The following is a 26,191-nucleotide window of genomic DNA, read 5'->3' as shown; positions in this document are numbered from 1 at the left end:
AGGAACACACATTAGACAGGTCAGGGATAAAGTTGTGGAGAAGTGTAAAGCAGGGTTAGGTTATAAAAAAATATCTCAAGCTTTAAACATCTCATGGAGCTCTGTTCAATCCATCATCAGAAAATGGAAAGAGTATGGCACAACTGCAAACCTACCAAGACATGGCCGTCCACCTAAACTGACAGGCTGGGCAAGGAGAGCATTCATCAGAGAAGCAGCCAAGAGGTCCATGGTAACTCTGGAGGAGCTGCAGAGATCCACAGCTCAGGTGGGAGAATCTGTTCACAGGACAACTATTAGTTGTGTTCTCCACAAATCTGACCTTTATGGAAGAGTGACAAGAAGAAAGACATTGTTGAAAGAAATCCATAAGAAGTCTTGTTTGCAGTATGTGAGAAGCCATGTGGAGGACACAGCAAACATGTGGAAGAAGGTGCTCTGCTCAGAACTTTTTGGCCTAAAAGCAAAACGCTATGTGTGGCGGACAGACATCACCCTGAACACACCATCCCCACCGTGAAACATGGTGGTGGCAGCATCATGTTGTGGGGATGCTTTTCTTCAGCAGGGACAGGGAAGCTGGTCAAAGTAGATGGGAAGATGGATGGAGCCAAATACAGGGCAATCTTAGAAGAAAACCCGTTTGAATCTGCAAAAGACTTGAGACTGGGGCGGAGGTTCACCTTCCAGCAGGACAACGACCCCAAACATACAGCCAGAGCTACAATGGAATGGTTTGGATCAAAGCATATTCATGTGTTAGAATGGCCCAGTCAAAGTCCAGACCTAAATCCAATTGAGAATCTGTGGCAAGACTTGAAAATTGCTGTTCACAGACGCTCTCCATCCAATCTGACAGAGCTTGAGGTATTTTGCAAAGAATTGGCAAAAGTTTCACTCTCTACACTGTAAAAAATATTGTGCTGGGTCTACTCAAAAAAAAAATTGAGGCAACTATTTGCATCAGCTTTTTAAGTACTGTCAACTGAACTTATTCTTGTCTGACTCATTAGACTTTTCATGTTTTCAACTTTGTTGTTTTAAGTAAAGCCAACTCAATTTTTTTTCAGTTTATAGACCATAGTGTTTTAAGTTAGGAATACATATCTTAACTTGTCTGGAACTATAGTTTTAAGTAAAGCCAACTCAATTTTTCCAATTTATAGGCTGTAAAGCCTACTCAATTTTTTTCCGTTTCTAGACCATAAGTTATTGTTTTTGTTTTTTTAATCAGAAAAAAGTTTTATTTTGTTTGTTCACTGTGTCAAATACATATCATACAGGATATTACAGAGTATAATAGAAAAAAGCGGTTATTGACACATATTATTTAGTCAAACTTTGTATCATACATTTCAAATATGTGGCAGAACTTACAGGTAATGCGCAATGATGCACGAGAAAGAGCACAATGAATAAAAAGAAGAAACCCATTTAGAGCATCAAAGACTCAGCATAAAGAAAAGTAAAACAAATAAATATTTTGGACGGGTTCTGCATGCCCCCAGATCCCTGGGGACAAGCCGTTCCCCAACATTCTACCTGACCCACCGTCGCCACCGAAGTTATGAATGCTATCACACTTCATAATTGTGCAAGTATTCTCTCCAACCATTTAAGCAGGTTTTTTCCTAGTTATTAGCCCTGTAAAAGTCTATGCTTAACTAATTGATACGGCGCTAACCCAGGTACCTCCAGCCAGGCCTGCCACATTGTATAAAATTTGCGGGGTGCATTTCTGTGTTGGTATGTCAGTTTCTCTCTGATTAACATTCTATTGACCTGCTCAACCAATTGGTGCCTAGTGGGAACCCTGGGCAGTGGCGTCTCCAGCTTTCATATTTAGGGGGGGGGGCACATGGGGGGACAGGGACAAAAGTAGGGGGGCAACTATAAAATGCAATTATATATATATATATATATATATATATATATATATATATATATATCTCCTGGGGCCCTTTACTACGATCCCACAACGGCCCTTTCACATGTTCTGCAGTGAGCTCCGTTCCTATTGTATTGGGTCCCCCCCAGGGTGGCAGAAAACAAGAGATATATGTCACCAGCATACCAAGAAAATATAAGGGTCCAAAGCAGTGGGAGAACTATCAGGGTTGCAAAGGTTGTCTTGCCTGGCCCTGGTGTTCTGCCACTGTGGGGTTCCCCAGCCTCCTCTTGCTGTCCTGCTCCTGCTATCAACAGCGCTGGTCTGGCATCTCTTGGAATTTACAGGCTGGTTCTCCTGTCCTAAGTATGGGAGAAATCAGTCTGTTTCTTAAGTAACTGAGAGTCCTGGTGGAGTCCTTCCTGCAACTCGCTCTTCTCCCTGCCAATGAGGATGCAGGGGAAGGAGCAGATCGGGCGGCTGTGGTTGTGTGAGCGCTCACATTATGCAGTGTCAGCGAGCAGAGAGAGGGGGGGAGGAATCACCCGCAGGAGCTGACCGGGGACGCTCTCCCTCTTAGACATTGCCTTTTTGTAAAAAAAATAAAAATAAAAAAATATGGTGGGGCACAGCATAATGTTGGGGGGGGGGGGGGGGGTCAGGGCCCCCTCTGCCCCCCCCCTAGGGACGCCATTGACCCTGGGAGTTATCTAAAGTTGTACGATTAGTTTGCGAGCAGTATATAACAGGCGAAGAATCGTCGTGTGTGCTGAGGGGGATAACATCTCGTCATCCAGGGCACCCAGTAGGCATATCGTAGGGTTTTCGTGGAATACTGAAAGCGTATACCTGAGAAATTGTGTCAAGGACTTCCTTTCAATAACAGAAGAGTTTGGGCCACTTCCAGAGCATGTGCAAAAGGTCACCCTTGTCCCTCTGGCATTTTAGGGGTGTGTCACGTACTCCCCATTTGTGGAGGCGTGGCGGCGTTCTGTATGCCCAATAATAAAGATGGGACAGTTTTTGAGAGGTGCATACTGAGACTAGGGCGGGGCGGAGGCGAGGCAAAGTAGACCATACGTTTAAGTTAGGAATACATACATTGACGTATTGATTTTTTTCAGGTACGTATATAGCACTGTCAATTTACACAGCGCTTTACATATACCTTCACATCAGCCCCTGCAATCAAGGAGATTACAATCTGAGATCCCTAACTCACATTCATACATACACATACTAGGGCCAATTACTCTACCAGTATGTCTTTTGTGTGTGGGAGGAAACCCATGCAGGCACAGGGAGAGCATGCAAACTCCATGCAGACAATGTAGTGGTCGGGATTTAAACCAGCAACCCCTTGGCTGCAAGGTGAAAGTGTTTGCACCACTGTGCAAACCACTAAACCACTACACCACTTGTCTGAAACCATAGTTTTAAGTGATATTAACTTATTTTTTTCTTGTAAATACTTAATTTTTTTTTAAGTTTTTAAAACTTATTTTCCAAATGTATTTGATATATGTTTGAAGGTTTTTTTTTTTTTATATTAAAACAATAATATGGTTTAACCACTTGCCGACCGCCGCATGTGCATATACGTCGGCAGAATGGCACGAACAGGCAAATGGGCGTACAGGTACATCCCTTTAAATGTGCCGCCGCCGGCGCGTGCGCGACTCTGCCGCAAGCTCCGTGAGTGTGATCGCGGGTCCCGCCGACTCGATGTCGGCGGATAAACCCGCGATCGTCTCACGGAGAGGAAGAATGGGGAAATGCTAATGTAAACAAGCATTTCCCCATTCTTCCCAGTGACAGGATATTGATCACAGCTCCCTGTGATCGGGAGCAGTGATCGCTGTCGTGTCACACATCGCCCCTCCCCCCCACAGTTAGAATCCCTCCTTAGGACACACTTAACCCCTGCAGCGCCCCCTCCTGGTTAACCCCCTTCGCTGCCAGTCACATTTACACAGTAATCAATGCATTTTTAATCGCACTGATCGCTGTATAAATGTGAATGGTCCCAAAATAGCGCCAAAAGTGTCTGATCTGTCTGCCATAATGTTGCAGTCACAATAAAATTTGCTGATCGCCACCATTACTAGTAAAAAAAGATAATAAAAATGCCATAAAACTATCCCCTATTTTGTAGACGCTATAACTTTTGCGCAAACCAATCAATAAACGCTTATTGAAATTTTTTTTTTACCAAAAATATCTAGAAGAATACATATCGGCCTAAACTGAGGAAAAAAAATGTTTTTTATATATTTTCTGGGGATATTTATTATAGCAAAAAGTAAAAAATATTGCGTTTTTTTCAAAATTGTCGCTCATTTTTTGTTTATAGCGCAAAAAATAAAAACCGCAGAGATGATCAAATACCACTAAAAGAAAGCTCTATTTGTGGGGAAAAAAGGCCGTCAATTTTGTTTGGGAGCCACGTCGCGCGACTGCGCAATTGTCAGTTAAAGTGACGCAGTGCCGAATCGCAAAAAGCGTTCTGGTCTTTGGACAGCCAAATGGTCCGGGGCTGAAGTGGTTGAAAAAAAGGATTAGTTTCATGAAACAGGCTTTCAAAACAAATGAACATTTATTATTTATAATAAAGAAGACTGACGATAACCGGCAAAATCCTGTTTAAACTGTGATCAGCTGTGATTGGACACAGCTGGCCACATGGTAAAGAGCAGCTCTGATTGGCTCTTTTTCCCCCCGATCTGCGAGCAGCTGTGTCCAATGGACACTGCTATAGTGTGGGTGGGAGGGTGGTGGTTAAAGTGGTTGTAAACCTCAGACATGAAATATGAACAAAGCATATCCCTCTATAGTGTGTACTTGTCTCAATTAAGAGCACTAAGTGTTATTTCTGTCTGCTGCTTTGTTCCTCTGCTATCAGTCACTTCTGACAAGTTTTCCTGACACCAAGAGAAAAAAGGTGACTGGGAGGGATCTCCAGCACACAGCCTGTGATTGACAGCCTCAGCTCTGTACCCAAACTACATTTTTATCTTTTTTTTTAATCATTTTCTTCCCAGAGATAGAGCTTTCTTTTGGTGATATTTGATCACCACTGGGTTTTTTTTAGTTTTTGCTAAACAAAGTAGAAAAGACCGAAATTTTTGAAAAAAAAAGGTTTTTCTTTGTTTCTGTTATAAAATTTTGTTTTCTCTTTCACTGATGGGCACCGATGAGGTGACACTGATGAAGTGGCACTGATGAGGAGGCACTTATATGCAGCACTGATGGGCACCGATAGGCAGCACTGATGGGCACTGATAGGCAGCACTGATGGGCACCGATAGGCAGCACTTATATGCAGCGCTGATAGGCGGCACTGATATGCAGTACTGGTGGGCACTGATAGTTGGCACTGATAGGCAGCACTGATGGCCACCGATAGGCAGCACTGATGGGTGGCACTGATGGGCACTAATAGATGGCACTGATAGGCAGCGCTGATGAGAAGGCACTGACAGTCATTACTGATGGGCACTGATTGGCATCTGTGAAGGGCACCGACATGCGTTACTAATGGGCACAGATTGGCATTTTGATGGGCACTGATTGGCACTTTGATGGGCACTGATTGGCATTTTGGTGGGCACTAATTGGCATTTGGTGGGCACTGATTGGCATTTTGGTGGGCACTTCTGATGGAGGCTGTGCTGATAATCAATGCGCTGATTATTAGCGCAGACCCCCCCCCCCCATCTGTCAGGAGAGCCGCCGATCGGCTCTCCCTGTCAGCATGAACAGAGGAAAGCCATTTACTGACACGTCCTGGTTACCGCTGTGATCAGCTGTTATTGGTCACAGCTGATCACATGGTTAAGAGCCTACATCATAGGCTCTTTACCACGATCGGAGATGAGGTGTGTCAGAGTGACACACAGCACCACCGATCACTGCGCGCCCCTGGGGGCGTGCACGAGCGGCTTATCGTGCTGGATATGACGTATATGACGCCCAGTCAGGATAATGGAGCCACATTGTGGATGTAAATCCGCAATAGGGCGGGCGGGAAGTGGTTAAGCAACATTTAAAGCATGTGAACGATAATTTGTTCAATGTTCACTCTTATCTTTCAATGCCATTGCACGGCTTTGTAGTGACTTGGAAAAATTCTTGTCACTGGTGGCGCTCTTTTGTCCTGATGGGCCTCAAACGTATGGGAACTGCCTCTTGCCGGTTTTCAAAGTTCCAAAAGACGTCAAACTCTTTAAAATTACAGCATCAAAACTTGTACGGTCGCATGTTTGGCAAACATCTGCATCTCACAATTTCAGTCCAATGAAAAGAGAATTTTTTTAGGTAAAGGTAACTCAATATGGAAATGCACAGACCTTAAAAGTTTTGTCTAGATTACTTCAATATTATACATTACTCTTGTAAATGTAAAATGTAAAAAAACTAATGAAAATTAAGTAAGGTACTTAACCCCTTCAGATCCGCGCTATAGCCAAATGACGGCTACAGTGCGGATCTGCTTTACTGGGAGGGCGTCAATAGATGTCCTCCCCTTTGCATGCCCCCCACGCCCCCCCCCTGAAGGGTGCGCGCGGCGCGCGCTGTGATCACCCGAGTCAATGAGACTCGGGTGATCACAGATCGTAGTAAAGGGTCGATCCTGACCCCTTACCACGTGATCAGCTGTCAGCCAATGACCGCTGATCACGTGATGTAAACAGAGGATCGGTAATCTTTTAATTTTTTTTCTCACGCTAACAGCGTGAGGAGAAAAAAAAGCCGATCACCGGCTTCTGTTGAAGGGACATCAGTCCCGAAGAGAAAGAGAGATATCACTTCTAGGAAGGCCAATTAGGAACAAACATCCCCTCCATGCTGGAAGCAACAGGTGCTGGCAATGCTTGCACAATGAAGTAATTGGAGAAAGTCCTGGACAGCCGCACTCAGAATAAAATATTGCCTTTATTGAAAAACGATCATCAAAGATACATGCCACAGCAGAAAAATACAGGAAGGCTGACGCGTTTCACACATAGCTCATGATTAAGCACTGATTACAGTGTGAAACGCGTCAGCCTTCCTGTATTTTTCTGCTGTGGCATGTATCTTTGATGATCGTTATTCAATAAAGGCAATATTTTATTCTGAGTGCGGCTGTCCAGGATTTTCTCCAATTACTTCATCGGTCCCGAAGAGGAAGAGGCGAAGCCGTATCATATGTGCCCACCAGTACCGCCTGCCAGTGCCACAAATCAGTGCCCACAGTGCCCACCAATCAGTGCCCACCAGTACATCAGTGCCAGCAATCATTGCCCCCTATCAATGCCCACAAGTGCCACCTATCAATGCCCACCAGTGATGCCAATAAGTGCCTATCAGTGTCACCTACCAGTGCCAATCAGTGCCCAACACTGCCACCCATCAGTGCCAGCTATCAGTGCCACCTATCAGAGACACCTATTAGTGCCCTTCAGTGCCACCTCATCAGTACCCATCAGTGCTGCCTTATCAGTGCCTATCAGTGTCGCCTTATCAGTGGACATCAATGCAGCGTCATCAGTGCCCATCAGTGCAGCGTCATCAGTGTACATCAATGAAGGAGAAAAATTACCTGTTTGCAAAATTTCTTAACAAAATATAAAATGGTTTTGTATTTTTTTTTTAATCCACAGTCTTTTTAAATTTTTTTAACAAAAAATAAAAAATCCAGAGGTGATCAAATACCACCAAAAGAAAGCTCTATTTGTGGGGAAAAAAATGATAAATGTAATTTGGGCACAGTGTTGTAGGACCGCGCAATTTTCGTTCAAAAGAGTGACAGCGCTAAAAGCTGAAAATTGGTCTGGGCGGGAGGGAGGTTTAGGTGTCCAGTAAGCAAGTGGTTAAAATATCCAAGTCAATTAATTAACATTTATTTATTTGTTGAAAATTATAAAATTTTTATGGTAAAATTACAAGCCAACAGAATCATTTCTATCAGTGTAGATGTGCAAAGCCGGTAGAGACATCTCCAAAAAGACTTGCAGCTGTAATTGCAGTGAAAGGCGGTTCTACAAAGTATTGACTCAGGGGGGCGCCATACAAATGCCCCCCCACATTTTTCACATATTTATTTGTAAAACATGTTGAAAACCATTTATCATTTTCCTTCCACTTCACAATTATGTGCCACTTTGTGTTGGTCTATCACATAAAATCCCAATAAAATACATTTACGTTTTTGGTTGTAACATGACAAAATGTGGAAAATTTCAAGGGGTATGAATACTTTACTCTGCCTGCAGTGAATTTCAGATCTGTCAGTTCTATGTGACGGGCATTCCCAATGATGACAATGGGGAACTGTGTATGGGTTTGATTGACAGCTTGGTCTGGAATGTCCCCCCCCCCCCCAGTCACTATGCAGGTGGTAGACGACGGCGTCCTGCGTAGTTATCTCAGGAGAGTCCGAAGTTTTCTTGTGAATTGTCTACATAACGAGGACATGAATGGCTGAGGAAACACCACGACTTCTAGTCAACAGCTTCCCGAGCAGCTAATTAATAGCAACAGGAATATGTCTCTGCCGGATTAATGAGCGGATGCGTGAGGTCTGGGCGAATAATTAGCATGCCTCTTAATTGGACGAGAGATTCTCGCGAAAAACACAACGCTTGTGGCTGCCGAGATCGGCATCTTCTGGAGGGTCCCGTATCTCAGAGAAGAGCGAATTACAGCACCGCTATTGGCGAATGTTTGCGTATAAAAGAACATTTGACACCCCCCACCGCCACAGTTACCCAGCAGAAAGCAACAACAATCCCACTATTAACCACTTGCCTACCGGGCCAATTCTGACACTTCTCACATATACACTATATTGTCAAAAGTATTGGGACGCCTGCCTTTACACACATGAACTTTAATGGCATTCCACTCTTAGTTCATAGGGTTCAATATTGAGTTGGCCCACCCTTTGCCGCTATAACAACTTCAACTCTTCTGGGAAGGCCGCCACAATTTTTAGGAGTGTGTCTATGAGAATGTTTGATCATTCTTCCAGAAGTGCATTTGTGAGGTCAGGCGCTGATGTTGGATGAGAATTTGTTGGGGCTGATGTCTTATGCAACGGGACACCAAGTGATCCCCGTATTGTTTGTCATATGACTATCTGCTATGATCTCCTGCTTCATATAGTGATCTCCAGCTTCATATAGTGATCTCCAGCTCCATATAGTGATCTCCAGCTTCATATAGTGATCTCCAGCTTCATGTAGTAATCTCCAGCTCCATATAGTGATCTCCAGCTTCATATAGTGATCTCCAGCTTCATATAGTGATCTCCAGCTTCATGTAGTGATCTCCAGCTTTATGTAGTGATCTCCAGCTCCATATAGTGATCTCCAGCTCCATATAGTGATCTCCAGCTTCATATAGTGATCTCCAGCTCCATGTAGTGATCTCCAGCTTCATGTAGTGATCTCCAGCTTTATGTAGTGATCTCCAGCTTCATGTAGTGATCTCCAGCTTCATATAGTGATCTCCAGCTCCATATAGTGATCTCCAGCTCCATATAGTGATCTCCAGATCCATATAGTGATCTCCAGCTTCATATAGTGATCTCCAGCTCCATATAGTGATCTCCAGCTCCATATAGTGATCTCCAGATCCATATAGTGATCTCCAGCTTCATGTAGTGATCTCCAGCTCCATATAGTGATCTCCAGCTCCATATAGTGATCTCCAGCTTCATGTAGTGATCTACAGCTTCATATAGTGATCTCCAGCTCCATATAGTGATCTCCAGCTCCATATAGTGATCTCCAGATCCATATAGTGATCTCCAGCTTCATATAGTGATCTCCAGCTTCATATAGTGATCTCCAGCTTTATGTAGTGATCTCCAGCTTCATGTAGTGATCTCCAGCTCCATATAGTGATCTCCAGCTTCATATAGTGATCTCCAGCTTTATGTAGTGATCTCCAGCTCCATATAGTGATCTCCAGCTTCATATAGTGATCTCCAGCTCCATATAGTGATCTCCAGCTTTATGTAGTGTTCTCCAGCTTCATGTAGTGATCTCCAGCTCCATATAGTGATCTCCAGCTCCATATAGTGATCTCCAGCTTCATGTAGTGATCTCCAGCTCCATATAGTGATCTCCAGCTCCATATAGTGATCTACAGCTTCATGTAGTGATCTCCAGCTTTATGTAGTGATCTCCAGCTTCATATAGTGATCTCCAGCTTTATGTAGTGATCTCCAGCTTCATGTAGTGATCTCCAGCTCCATATAGTGATCTCCAGCTTTATGTAGTGATCTCCAGCTTCATGTAGTGATCTTCAGCTCCATATAGTGATCTCCAGCTCCATATAGTGATCTTCAGCTCCATATAGTGATCTCCAGCTTCATGTAGTGATCTCCAGCTCCATATAGTGATCTCCAGCTCCATATAGTGATCTACAGCTTCATGTAGTGATCTCCAGCTTTATGTAGTGATCTCCAGCTCCATATAGTGATCTCCAGCTCCATATAGTGATCTCCAGCTCCATATAGTGATCTCCAGCTTCATATAGTGATCTCCAGCTCCATATAGTGATCTCCAGCTTTATGTAGTGATCTCCAGCTTCATATAGTGATCTCCAGCTGCATATAGTGATCTCCAGCTCCATATAGTGATCTCCAGCTTCATATAGTGATCTCCAGCTCCATATAGTGATCTCCAGCTTCATATAGTGATCTCCAGCTCCATATAGTGATCTCCAGCTTCATATAATGATCTCCAGCTCCATATAGTGATCTCAAGCTTCATATAGTGATCTCCAGCTCCATATAGTGGCCACAATGTGACATTATTCTGAAATACCTCAATTAAGAAAAATGCTGCATTATGACCACTAGATGGAGCTGACGTTCATAAGAGATAATCATATTGCAAAAATATGGGGATCATTCGCTGTGCTGCCTGTATAAATGCTTAGGACATCCACACGGAATTATTTTTATACACAGACCCCCCCCAAGATTCAAATAAGAATAAAAATGTCTCTTATATTTTTTTTATCCTGCAGTTCAGTTTAAATATGCATTTAAGAGGGCTAAATATTATTTGCGTATGTGACTGGAGTTCTCAGTCCACCAAAAAGTGAGATTTCATTTATAGGTGGAGTTTCAATGGGAAAACAATGATATTTTCAGCATGCGCATTACCTGTGCGCGTAAACTCCCTGACTGTACTGTAAATACATCTTTATCTAGCAGTTCAGCCTGCAATGTGTTTTCTAAACAGAAAGCCTCAGATCCATCACCTATTTCCTGTTATGGCAGACGGGATGGTGGGTTCAATTGTATAATATTTCCCTCCAGACAAAGGAAATGTGACCTTGTCTGCTCTTCTACAATTCACCCGGGAGAGGGGATCCTTTCAGCAAATTAGTCCCCCCTCCAGGGAAGAAATGATCCAGGTACAGAGGTGATGTATGTCTGGGCCCCGGGGTGATACCTGCCACTGGTGGCCTTCCAACCTCTAAGACGATGTGCAAAGCTTATATATGCCATCCATGTAAAGTGTTCCTAGCATCACATACCCAACAAAGACCTTTTCTTATCGGCTCCACTTTGTTCTCCTAACAGGTTCAGCTCCCACCCCTGTACACCCCCTATGGACCAAAGCTATTAGGCTATAACTTCATCATTACTTAAGATAACAAAGTAATACATATATTACATTTTTTTAAGACAAACAAGGCTTTCTTTTTATTCTTTTTTTATTCTTTTATTATTATATTTTAATATTATTTTATTGTTACACTGTATTTTAATATTATTTTATTTTTATTCTTTCTTTTTTATTATTTTGTTAATGTAATACAATACTTTAGTATTATTTTAGTATTTTTCTTTTACTATTTTATTTTAGATTTATATATTATATTATTATTATTAATAATAATAATAATAATAATAATAATAATAATAATTATTATTATTATTATTATTATTATTATTATTATTATTATTATTATTAATATTATTATTATTATTATATTAGTATTATTATATTCTAATATTATTTATTTTTTTATTTTTTATTATTTTATTTCTTATTATATTTTTAATATATTACTTCTTATTATTTTATTACTATTATTATTATTATTATTATTATATTTTAGTATTTTTTTAATTATTTTATTAATGTATTACTATATTTTTGTATTATTTTAGTTTTTTTTGCTATTTTATTTCTTATTATTATATTTTAATATATTTCTTCTTATTATTTTATTATTATTATATTTTAGTATTATTATGTTTTATTATTTTATTAATGTATTGCTATATTTTAGTATTATTTTATTATTTTGTTTACTATTTTATTTTTTATTATTATATTTTATTATTTATTATTTTTATTATTATTTTATTATTCCATTTTAATATTATTTTATTCTTTATATTTTATTATTATTATTATTTTTCTATTACATTTTAATATTATTTTATTTTTTATTCTATCATTTAAAAAAAAAACATTTTTAATGTATTACTATGTTTTCCTATTATTTTAGTAATTTGTTTTACTAGTTTATTATTGGTATTGTATTTTAATATTATTATTATCATCATTATTATTATTAGTATTACTATTTTATTGTTATATTTTGATATTATTTTATTATTATATTTTCTTTTTTTATTCTTTATAGTCAAATTTTTTTTATTATTATATTTTAATATTATTTATTTTTTTTCTATTTTATTTTTTATCATTACATTTTACTATTATTTTCATTTTTTTTATGACATTCCTAGGCAAAAAAAATAATATTAAAAAAAAAGTGTTACTGTAGATAAAAGTATAAATTTTATAATTTATCACGATTGAAGTGACACTTAAATTATGAGTCTTATACAAAGCATTGCAAAGTTATTAACAGTTACAAATAAAGACTTTTTTTTTTTCAATGCTGCACTTAAATTTTTTTTCTAATGCATTTATTTAAAAAATTAACAAACAAGTACAACTAAAAAAAAAAGTTATAAAAATAAAGCATTAAACAATTTAAAAAAAAAGCCTTTTGCCATAATGCACATCATATGGCAGAATTTCCTGTCATCCCCTCCAGCACTGTGGTGTGAACATCTCCACTTCTATTTCCCATCTCCCTGTCTTCCTCCTGGGGTTCAGACTCTTCGGCTGCTTGATTGGCCGAGCCATGATAAGGTCATTCCCGTGCATGGGGGGGTCATATCATCATGGCACAGAGCGGGGCTCATGCACCGCTCAGTCTACATTATTGCTGACAGGCAGTTATGACAGAAGGAGTTTAATTCCACTTTAACCAATTCAATACAGAGCACTTTCACCCCCTCCCTGCCCAGGCCAATTTTCAGCTGTCAGCGCTGTTGCACTTTGAATGACAATTGCACGGTCATGCAACAATGTACCCAAATGACATTTTTATCTTTTTTTTAAAAAAATAGATAGAGCTTTCTTTTGGTGATATTTAGTCAAAAAAAAAAAAAGAGAAAAAAAGAATAGAGTAAAGCAGAACAAAACAGAAAAGAAAAGAAAAACACAAAATAAAATATAATAGAATAAAAAATAAAGACATAGAATAGGACAGAATAGAATAAAAAATAGAATAGAATAAAATAGAAAGAATGTAACCATCTTCCGAATTTCAAATAGAATGAATTTAAATTCGAATAGAATAGCATTGAATATAAAATATAAAATAATAGAATAGAAAATAATAGAATGGAATAGAATAAACAATAGAAAATAATAGAATAAAAAGAATATAACAATATAACCATTTTCCTAAATTCAAATTTCGAATAGAATAATGTTGAATTACAAATCAAATAAATTCGAATTTGAATAGAATAGCAATGAAAAAAATAGAATATAAAAAACAGTATAGAATGGAATAAAATAGAAAGAATATAACCATCGTCTGAATTTCAAATATAATAAATTTGAATTTGAATAGAATAGAAAATAATAGAATAGAATAGAATAGAATAAATAATAGAATAAAATATAAAGAATGTAACCATCTTCCAAATTTCAAATAGAATCAATTTAAATTTGAATAGAATAGCATTGAATAGAAAATAAAATAATAGAATAGAAAACAATAGAATGGAATAGAATAAACAATAGAAAATAATAGAATGAAAAGAATATAACAAAATAACTGGTTTCCTAAATTCAAATTTTGAATAGAATTAATTTGAATGTCAAATCGAATAAATTCGAATTTGAATAGAATAGGAATGAAAAAAATAGAATAGAAAAAACAGTATAGAATGGGATAAAATAGAAAGAATATAACCATCTTCTGAATTTCGAATATAATAAATTTGAATTTGAATAGAATAGAATAGAAAATAAAATAATAGAATAGAATAGAATGAACAATAGAAAAGAATAGAATAAAATAGAAAGAATATAACAATATAACCGTTTTTCGAAATTTGAATTTCAGAAAACAGATAGAACAGATTTGAATTTGAATAGTATAGAAAAGAATAGAATATAATAGAAAAGATAAGAACAGAATAGAACCATCTTCAGAATTTCGAATGTAATAAATTTAAACTAGAATAGAATAAAATAGAATAGAAAATAAACTAATAGAATAAACAATAGAATAGAATAGAATGGAATAGAAAGAATGTAACCATCTTCCGAATTTCAAATAGAATCAATTTAAATTTGAATAGAATAGCATTGAATAGAAAATAAAATAATAGAATAGAAAATAAAAGAATGGAATAGAATAAACAATAGAAGAGAATAGAATAAAAAGAATGTAACAATATAACCATTTTCCTAAATTCAAATTTTGAATAGAATGAATTTCAAATCGAATTAATTTGAATTTGAATAGAATAGAAATGAAAAAAAAATAGAATAGAAAAAACAGTATAGAATGGAATAAAATAGAAAGAATATAACCATCTTCTGAATTTCGAATATAATACATTTGAATTTGAATAGAATAGAAAATAAAAGAATAGAATAGACTAGAACAAAAGAAAGAATATAACAGTTTTCCGAAATTCGAATTTCGAATAGAATAAATTTGAAAAGAATATAATATAATAGAAAATATAAGAACAGAATAGAAAATAAAAAAATAGAATAGGAAAAACAATAGAATAGAATGGATTAGAAAGAATATAACCATCTTCCAAAATTCGAATTTCGAATAGAATAAATTAGATTTCGAATAGAATTTGTTTCGAATTTGAATGGAATGTGCAAAATTCGAATCGATTAGAATTTGATTAAACTAAACGAATTGCAAAAATGAATTAAACGAAACAATTTTATGGAAATGTCGAAACGAAACACATTTTTTCGTTCCGCACATGTCTGATAGCGAGGTGCATTGGGGTTCAGAATGAATAGCACTGTTGCTCACCTGCGGAAGGGAATGCGCGTTTCTTGCGTATTGCGGGAGAACGCACGCGATTTTGCGCACATTCCTGCAATACATAAATGTGAACCTATCCCAGCTCTGTGTTGGAGAAGCTGCGCCTGGCATCCCGGGTATGACCGTTCCGCTTTCATGCAGGGAAATCATTATTCGTGGTGGAGATGTGTGAAACGCACGGAGCTGGCGGGCGCGGGGCACGTCTCAGCAGGCCTGTATGACTTTGGCGCAGAGCGTGCGGTGGGGGTGGGCTCTCCAGAAAGAGCCGTGTGATCGGGTGGCTTTGTTGTTGTCACAGAAGAAATTTCAATGAGAGAATCAAAACGCCGGAACGCTGAGTGGAGAAAGATTACAGCTCTGCAAATATGAACTTTGCACTGAATAGTAATGAGCGGAGAATTCCCCGCACTGGGAGTGTCTGCCATCACACATGAAGGACATTCCAGGAATGTACAGTATACACGATGTGTCAATATTTCACACAGGTGTACGTTGTATACCCACCCACCCTGCTCCATCACCTATGGAGCCACATTATTATACAGCCAGAACACTATGACAACCTACCATAACCCATCCAGGCATGGACTCCACTAGACCTCTGAAGGTATGCTGTGGTATCTGGCACCAAGCCATCACCTTTAAGTCCTGTAAGTTGTGAGTTGGGTTCTCCATGGATCAGACTTGTTCGTCCAGCACATCCCACAGATGCTCGATTGGATTGAGAATATGGTGGCCAAGTCAAAACCTTAAACTCGTTGAGTTCCTCAAACTTTTCTTGAATTTGTCAGACCAGGCCACCTTCTTCCATTGCTCTGAGGTTCAGTTCTGATGCTCATTGTCCATTGTAGGTGCATTTGGCTGAGGACACGGGTCAGCATGGACCACCCTGGCCGGTCTGCGGCTACACAGCCCCATACACAACAATCTGTGATGATCTGTGTGTTCTGACACCTTTCTGTCAGAACCAGCATGAACTTTTTCAGCAATCTGAGCTCCAGTAGCTCTTCTATTGAATCAGACTACACGGGCCAGCCTTTTCTCCCCATCAGTGAGCTTTGGCCACCCCTGACCCAGTTGCCGGTTTTCCTTCCTTGGACCACTGCAGACCAGGAACATCCCACAAGAGCTGCAGTTTTGGAGTTGCTCTGACCCAGTTTTCTAGACCAGGCTTTCTCAACCTTTTAACCCCCAAAAATATTTTTTATGTCTCGAGGAACCCTTCCTAAAACCAAATCATCAGGGCTCAATAGGAACAATGCTCCTTACATTGGTGGTCAATAGGAAGAATGTCCCTCTTAAAGTGAGTGAGTTGCCATCTAGATAAAGGTAGGCCCGTATCTGGATTTTGCAAAAACATTTGACACAGTTCCCCATAAACGTTTACTGTACAAAATAAGGTCCGTTGGCATGGACCATAGGGTGAGTACATGGATTGAAACCTGGCTACAAGGGCGAGTTCAGAGGGTGGTGATAAATAGGGAATACTCAGAATGGTCAGGGGTGGGTAGTGGGGTTCCCCAGGGTTCTGTGCTGGGACCAATCCTATTTAATTTGTTCATCAACGACCTGGAGGATGGGATAAACAGTTCAATCTCTGTATTTGCAGACGATACTAAGCTAAGCAGGGCAATAAATTCTCCGCAGGATGTGGAAACCTGAGAGGGGATATGATTTCAATATACAAATACCGTACTGGTGACCCCACAATAGGGATAAAACTTTTTCGCAGAAGAGAGTTTAACAAGACTAGCGGCCACTCATTACAATTAGAAGAAAAGAGGTTTAACCTTAAACTACGTAGAGGGTTCTTTACTGTAAGAGCGGCAAGGATGTGGAATTCCCTTCCACAGGCAGTGGTCTCAGCGGGGGGTATTGATAGCTTCAAGAAACTATTAGATAATCACCTGAATGACCGCAACGTACAGGGATATACAATGTAATACTGACACATAATCACACACATAGGTTGGACTTGATGGTCTTGTGTCTTTTTTTAACCTCACCTACTATGTAACTATGTAAAGTGGTGCTCAGAATGCCACGCTTAAAGACAGCTGAAAAGATATTTGGTGTCATGCTGCTGGCTTTGCTAAGTGTGTGCTGAACCTTCATCAGCCGCAGCTCAAGGAACCCCTAGCAACCTCTGGAGGAACCCCAGGGATCCACGGAACCCTGGTTGAGAATGGCTGGTCTAGACATTACAATGTCTTCCTTGTCAAAGTGGCCCAAATTCTTACGCTTGCCCATTTTTTCTGCTTTCCACAAATCAGCTTCAGGGACGACATGTTCACTTACTGCTTAATATATCCCACCCACTTTCAGATGCCATTGTAATGAGATAATCAATGTTATTTACTTAACTTCTCACTGGTCATAATGTCATGGCTGATCAGTGTACAGTGCCTGGAAAAAGTATTCATACCTCTTAAAATTTTCCACATTTTGTATTATTACAACCAAAAAACATAAATGTATTTTATTGGGATTTTATGTGATAGACCAACACAAAGCGGCACATAATTGTGAAGTGGAAGAAAAATGATAAATGTTTTTCAAAATTATTTACAAATAAATATGTGAAAAGTGTGGGGTTTATTTGTATGGCGCCCCCCGGGTCAATACTTTGTAGAACCGCCTTTCACTACAATTACAGCTGCAAGTCTTTTTGGGGATGTCTCTACCAGCTTTTCACATCTAGAGAGGGACATTTTTGCCCATTCTTCTTTGTAAAATATCTCAAGATCTGTCAGATTGGATGGAGAGCGTCTGTGAACAGCAGTTTCCAAGTCTTGCCACAGATTCTCAATTGGATTTAGGTCTGGACTTTGACTGGGCCATTCTAACACATGAATATACTTTGATGTAAACCATTCCATTGTAGCTCTGGCTGTATGTTTGGGGTCGTTGTCCTGCTGGAAGGTGAACTTCTGCCCCAGTCTCCAGTCTTTTGTAGACTCTAATGCCGCGTACACACGACCGGTTTTGCCGTCTGAATAAACTCCGAAGGTTTCTCCGACAGAACTCCAACGGAATTCCATTCAAGCGGTCTTGCCTACACACGGCCAAACCAAACTCCGACCAAAGTCAGACCGTCCAGAACGCCGCGATGTACAACACGTGCGACGGGACTAGAAAAAGGAAGTTCAATAGCCAGTAGCCAATAGCTTCCGTCCCGTACTTGCTTCAGAGCATGCGTCGTTTTTGGTCCGTCGGAACAGCATACAGACGATCGGTTTTCCCGATAGGAATTGGTTCCGTTGCAAATATTTAGAACATGTTCCATTTCTAGGTACATCAGAATTTTCTAAAAAAAAAAGTCAGATGAGGCCTACACACGATCGGAATATACGATGAAGAGCTTCCGTCTGACTTTTTCTGTCGGACATTCTGCTCGTGTGTACACGGCATAACAGGTTTTCTTCTAAGATTGCTCTGTATTTGGCTCCATCCATCTTCCCATCAACTCTGACCAGCTTCCCTGTCCCTGCTGAAGAAAAGTATCCCCACCACATGATGCTGCCGGTGGGGATGGTGGGTTCAGGGTGATGTGCAGTTTTCCCCACACATAGTGTTTTGCTTTTTAGGCCAAAAAGTTCAATTTTGGTCTCATCTGACCAGAGCACCTTCTTCTACATGTTTGCTGTGTCCTCCACATGGCTTCTTCCAAACTACAAACAGGACTTCTTATGGATTTCTTTCACCAATGTCTTTCTTCTCGCCACTCTTCCATAAAGGTCAGATTTGTGGAGAGCACGACTAATAGTTGTCCTGTGGACAGATTCACCCACCTGAGCTGTGGATCTCTGCAGCTCCTCCAGAGTTACCATGGGCCTCTTGGCTCTTCTCTGATGAATGCTCTCCTTGCCCGGCCGGTCAGTTTAGGTGGACGGCCATGTCTTGGTAGTTTTGCAGTTGTGCCATACTCTTTCCATTTTCGGATGATGGATTGAACAGAGCTCCGTGAGATGTTCAAAGCTTGGGATATTTTTTGTATAACCTAACCCTGCTTTATACTTCTCCACAACTTTATCCCTGACCTGTCTGGGGTGTTCCTTGGCCTTCATGATGCTGTTTGTTCACTAAGGTTCTCTAACAAACCTCTGAGGGCTTCACAGAACAGCTGTATTTATACTGAGATTAAATTACACACAGGTGGACTCTATTTACTAATTAGGTGACTTCTGAAGGCAGTTGGTTCCACTAGATTTTAGTTAGGGGTATCAGAGTAAAGGGGGCTGAATACAAATGTACACCACACTTTTCACACATTTATTTGTAAAATATTTGGAAAACCATTTATCAATTTACTTCCACTTCACAATTATGTGCCACTTTGTTTTGGTCTATCACATAAAATCCCAATAAAATACATTTACGTTTTTGGTTGTAACATGACAAAATGTGGAAAATTGCAAGGGGTATGAATACTTTTCAAGGAATTGTATATAGTGCCAACCGTTTGCACATCACTTTACAATATAAAGGGCAGTACAGTATCAATACAGTATGAATTAATAAATATAAAGACAGAACAGTTACCATACAAATTAATCCCTGCTCCCAAGAGCTTACAATCTAAAAGAGAAAAGTGATACAAAAGGTTATAACTGGGGAATGAGATGATGGAGAAAGTAAAAGTGCACAACTGAGAAATTAGTTTAATTTCTGTTTGTTTGTTAAGTTAATAATTTTCTTTCTTCATATTCACCCCCCATCAAATCATTCTCTGCAGCTATTACCTTTTGTACCACCACCTCCTCCCTTTAGAATGTAAGCTCTTCGAGCCGGGCCCTCCTGTACCTTCTGTATTGAAATGTACTGTAATTGTGTTGTCTCCCCTCTACATTGTAAAGTGCTGCGTAAACTGTTGGCGCTATATAAATTGTGTATAATAATAATAATAACAATAATATTCGTTATGTTAGAAGGATTAGTTTTCCAGAATTCGTTTTGTATATTCAGATTTGTTTCATATATTAGTTTTTTTGCAAATCAAGTCGAAATTCAGAATTTTAATTTGTTGGAAATTCAAGTTTTTTTTCGAAATTAGAATTTTGGAAGAAGGCTATATTCATTCTATTTCATTCTATTCTCATCTATTCTATTTTTTCCTATTCTATTCTGTCCTATTCTTTTTTATTCTATTCCTTTATTTTCTATTATATCTTGTTTTATTAATTTTTTTTATTTTCTATTTTATTCTGTTTTATTCTATTCTATTCTTTTATTTTCTATTCTATTTTATTATATTCTTTTATTTTATTTTCTATTCTATTTTTCCTATTCTATTCTATTCTGTCCTATTCTTTTTTATTCTATTTCTTTATTTTCTATTCTATCTTGTTTTATTAATTTTTTTTTATTTACTATTTTATTCTGTTTTGTTCTATTCTATTCCTTTCTATTATATTCTATCCTATTATATTTTATTCTATTCTATTCTTTTATTTTCCATTCTATTTTATTATATTCTTTTATTTTATTTTCTATTCTATTTTATTCTATTCGAATCCATAAAGACATGGGTGAGCGAGTTCGGGTTGAGGTCAGGACTCTATGCAAGCCAGTCAAGTTCCTCCACCCCAAACTCACTTATCCATGTCTTTATGGACCTTGCTTTGTGCACTGGTCATTATTATTATTATTATTATATAGGATATATATAGCGCCAACAGTTTACGCAGCGCTTTACAATATAAAAGAGAGACAATACAGTTATAATACAATAAGATACAAGAGGATTAAGAGGGCCCTGCTCAGAAGAGCTTACAATCTAACAGGGTGGGGCAGGTGGTACAAAAGGTTGTAACTGTGGGGAATGAGCTGATGGAAGTGGTGCGCAGTCATGCTGGAACAGGAAGGGGCCGTCCCCAAACTGTTCCCACAAAGTTGGGAGCATGAAATTGTCCAAAATGTCTTGGTATGCTGACATTTTAAGAGTTACCTTCACTGGGACTAAGGAGCCAACCCCTGAAAAACAACCCCCCACCCTAATCCCCCCTCCACCAAATGATTTGGACCAGTGCACAAAGCAAGGTCCATAAAGACATGGATGAGCGAGTTTGGGGTGGAGGAACTTGACCAGCCTGCACAGAGTCCTGACCTCAACCCGATAGAACACTTTTGGGATGAATTAGAGCGGAGACTGCGAGCCAGGCCTTCTCGTCCAACATCAGCGCCTGACTCAATATTGAACCCTACAGACAAAGACTGGGAGGCCATTAAAGTTCATGTACGTGTAATGGGAGGCGTCCCATTAGTGTAACTACAGCAGTCTCACAAATATACACACTGGAGACAATTCCAGGTTCGGTCAACTGAACTCATCAGAATGATTTTGGACTGTGAGAAAATCGCAAAACATCCTTATCTAAAAACGCCGCACACTGAACTACTGTGATGACTTTTTGCTGATAGTCGCCCTTCCTGACCGTCCTCCTCGTCTTCTACACTTCACTGGGAACAATAATAATTGTCGACAAATCCTTATTCTGCATACGTGACGCAATCTTTGGCAAAAAACCCAGAACTGCCCAGCCACTGCCGAATACAACACCAAAAAATAAAGGTAGGTGCCAGCCCTTGTGAGGTCACAGCCTGGCAGGGGCTCTTGTTGGGGAATGGTGCCAGGGTGACGGAGGCTGTGCCAGGGTGACGGAGGCTGTGCCAGGGGTAAATACAAGTGACTAAAGGTTCAGTAATTCAGTAGACTGTGCAGCGTGTCGGAGGGGAGGTGTTTGTGCCGCTATAGTGCTGAACGCTGTTTAAAAGCTGCAAGCTCTGATTTAAAGAGACCCTGTCACCGATCAATGAACTGCAGGTAAAAGCACAGAAAAATCAATCATTTGAAATACTTGTGTGCAATGTTTTCCCTTTCCATAAATTATTATTAAATTATTTTTATTCACTTCAAACTTGTTAGAAATTTGACTACTACCCATTTGCCAGTCTTTATCCAGCCCTTCCACTGACACCAATGATGGGGCCCTATTCCTCCCACAGATACCAATGATGGGGCACTATTCCTCCCACAGATACCAATGATGGGGCACTATTCCTCCCACAGATACCAATGATGGGGTCCTGTTCTTCCACTGATACCAATGATGGGGCACTATTCCTCCCACAGATACCAATGATGGGGTCCTGTTCTTCCACTGATACCAATGATGGGGCACTATTCTTCCCACTTACACCAATGATGGGGCACTATTCCTCCCATTGACACCAGTGATGGGGCACTATTCCTCCCACTGACACCAATGATGGGGCACTACTTCTCCCACTGATACTAATGATGGGGCACTATTCCTGCTACTGACCACAGACGTTATCTAATTTTTTCTGGCCACAGTCTGAGAGGAGAGGCAGGGCAGTGATGTCACTGTCTTCACCTGGTCCAACCATTGAACGCTTTGCATTCATTGAGAAAATACAAAGCAATCTCTGAATGGTGCCCGTGCCTATCCGCCGACCTCCTGTGTTCACAATGCAGTAGTACAGCCACTCAGCACAGGACCCGCAACCAAGTGGAGATCACTGAAGCAGTGGTGTCTAGTTCAGTGAGTTCCATATCGCATGGGGGTCCCATGGGTATGTAGAATATACTATACTGTATATACTCTACATAGTTATATTGGATCAAGTTGGAGCAATGTAATTATGTGAAAATATCCAGACCTGGAATTCTTCTTTAGGCTTCGCTCATAGTATACCAGATGTGGTGAAGGAACTTCCCTGCACCACACAAAAATGCACAGTGCATTGAATAAATTGAAGGTCAGAGGGAAGAATGCTCCTTACATTGGTGATCAGTGGGAAGAATGCTCCTTACATTGGTGATCAGTGGGAAGAATGTTCCTTACATTGGTGGTCAGTGAGAAGAATGTTCCTTACATTGGTGATCAGTGGGAAGAATGCTCCTTACATTGGTGATCAGTGAGAAGAATGTCCCTTACATTGGTGATCAGTGGGAAGAATGCTCCTTACATTGGTGATCAGTGAGAAGAATGCTTCTTACATTGGTGATCAGTGAGAAGAATGTCCCTTACATTGGTGATCAGTGGGAAGAATGTCCCTTACATTGGTGGTCAGTGAGAAGAATGTCCCTTACATTGGAGGTCAGTGAGAAGAATGCTCCTTACATTGGTGATCAGTGGGAAGAAAGTTCCTTACATTGGTGATCAGTGAGAAGAATGCTCCTTACATTGGTGATCAGTGAGAAGAATGCTCCTTACATTGGTGGTCAGTGAGAAGAATGCTCCTTACATTGGTGATCAGTGAGAAGAATGCTCCTTACATTGGTGATCAGTGAGAAGAATGCTCCTTACATTGGTGATCAGTGGGAAGAATGTTCCTTACATTGGTGGTCAGTGGGAAGAATGTCCCTTACATTGGTGGTCAGTGGGAAGAATGCTCCTTACATTGGAGGTCAGTGGGAAGAATGTTCCTTACATTGGTGGTCAGTGAGAAGAATGCTCCTTACATTGGTGATCAGTGAGAAGAATGCTCCTTACATTGGTGGTCAGTGAGAAGAATGCTCCTTACATTGGTGATCAGTGAGAAGAATGCTCCTTACATTGGTGATCAGTGGGAAGAATGTTCCTTACATTGGTGGTCAGTGGGAAGAATGTCCCTTACATTGGTGGTCAGTGGGAAGAATGCTCCTTACATTGGAGGTCAGTGGGAAGAATGTTCCTTACATTGGAGGTCAGTGGGAAGAATGTTCCTTACATTGGTGATCAGTGGGAAGAATGTTCCTTACATTGGTGGTCAGTGGGAAGAATGTCCCTTACATTGGTGGTCAGTGGGAAGAATGCTCCTTACATTGGTGGTCAGTGGGAAGAATGTTCCTTACATTGGTGATCAGTGGGAAGAATGTTCCTTACATTGGTGGTCAGTGGGAAGAATGCTCCTTACATTGGTGGTCAGTGGGAAGAATGTTCCTTACATTGGTGGTCAGTGGGAAGAATGCTCCTTACATTGGTGGTCAGTGGGAAGAATGCTCCTTACATTGGAGGTCAGTGAGAAGAATGCTCCTTACATTGGTGGTCAGTGAGAAGAATGTTCCTTACATTGGTGGTCAGTGGGAAGAATGCTCCTTACATTGGTGGTCAGTGGGAAGAATGCTCCTTACATTGGTGGTCAGTGAGAAGAATGTTCCTTACATTGGTGGTCAGTGGGAAGAATGTTCCTTACATTGGTGGTCAGTGGGAAGAATGTTCCTTACATTGGTGATCAGTGAGAAGAATGCTCCTTACATTGGTGATCAGTGAGAAGAATGTTCCTTACATTGGTGGTCAGTGGGAAGAATGTTCCTTACATTGGTGGTCAGTGGGAAGAACGTTCCTTACATTGGTGGTCAGTGGGAAGAATGCTCCTTACATTGGTGATCAGTGGGAAGAATGTTCCTTACATTGGTGGTCAGTGGGAAGAATGTTCCTTACATTGGTGGTCAGTGAGAAGAATGTTCCTTACATTGGTGATCAGTGAGAAGAATGTTCCTTACATTGGTGATCAGTGAGAAGAATGCTCCTTACATTGGTGGTCAGTGAGAAGAATGCTCCTTACATTGGTGGTCAGTGAGAAGAATGCTCCTCACATTGGTGGTCAATAGATAGAATGCCCCTCTTACAGATACCTTAAAAGATCATTGTGGCCAGTGGTTGCATATCGTAGAGAAAAAAATCGCTCATTGCCCAAGGAACCTGTAGTCACCTTTGGAGGAAGCCTTGGCCTCCTGAATATCCCTAATTAAGAAAGTCTGTTCCAGGTCTAGAAATAAAACCTGCAACAGGGCGCTAAGAGGCGAGTGCGATATAATAAAGCGCAGTACAATCCAATAAATGAGAGCGGCGGAGATTTGGCCGGGCTCTGGCTGGCAGGGTGACCTGTCCCCTAGTTCTGATCCCTCTGCAGGAGGACAAAGTCTCTTTGTATCAGAAAGAGGAAGAAATAAGGAAATCTGGGACTCACCTGCAGGGCACCCACTCTGTACTGGAAGCGTCCCCCGTCCAGAGACCTGGGAGAAGACGGTTCCACCTCTCGCTCCGCCGGCTTATCTCCACGATCCTTTTTTTTTTTTTTTTTTTTTTCCGTAGCTGTGGGGTGTATCCTGCCTGCTGATGCCCTGCCAAGAACTGGGAGTGGGCGAGACCTGTCACTGTGTGTGCTGCATGGGGGCTGATACCTGCTCTGCTCTCAACACCTGAGCACCGTCCACGCCGTTCCCTTCACCCTGGGGGTGTCAGCAGTGCTCGGCCCCCCGGAGAGGGAACAGATGGGGCCCCCGAGCCGGCCTGGCGAGGTGTGCACACTAATGGGGAGAGATCATTTCTCCTTTTTTTGTTAGGTATAACCTTTGATATAGAAAGCATTGTTCTGCAGATCATGTTACACCCAGCCTGCCACCACGTGTAATGTTCCTGCAAGAGACCGACAGTCATCACCCAGGACTTAAAGCTGAACTCCAGGAAGATATATATATATAAAAATAGAATATTTCAGATTTAAATATTTTAAAAATAGTTATTAACCAGTTCGATACCGAGCCAATTCTTATACTTCGCTCCTATATGTAAAAATCGACTTTTTTTTTTTTTTTTTGCTAGAAAATTACTTCTAACGTTACCTCAAACATTATACATATATATAAATTTATTTATTTAGCAGAGGCCCTATAGAATAAAATGGTTGGTGTTGCAAGTTTTTATGTTACGCTGTAATTGCGCAGCGATTTTTCAAACACAATTTTTCTGGGGAAAAAAAAATGCACTTTAATGAATTTCATTGCACACAAGCATGATATAATACCCTGTTTTTGTTGGTAAAATATAAAAGATGATGAGTAAATTAATTCCCTTACACGTCACGCTTTAAAAATTGCATCTGTCTGTG

General features: G+C 40.0%; 1 protein-coding gene across 1 annotated transcript in view; it reads right to left on the bottom strand.

The window, feature by feature from the left end:
• The window catches only part of LOC141102796 (laminin subunit beta-1-like), a gene marked incomplete in the record, with an annotated part of 183,860 nt that extends 158,195 nt beyond the window's left edge, over nucleotides 1-25,665 (bottom strand). Inside the window, 1 exon segment of the mRNA XM_073591808.1 lies at nucleotides 25,271-25,665.
• Between the last annotated feature and the right edge of the window lie 526 nt (nucleotides 25,666-26,191).

The sequence above is a fragment of the Aquarana catesbeiana genome, linkage group LG07, assembly GCF_042186555.1.
Source record: "Aquarana catesbeiana isolate 2022-GZ linkage group LG07, ASM4218655v1, whole genome shotgun sequence".
Classification (NCBI taxonomy): Eukaryota; Metazoa; Chordata; class Amphibia; order Anura; family Ranidae; genus Aquarana; species Aquarana catesbeiana.
This window is presented reverse-complemented; position numbering and strand designations above follow the sequence as displayed.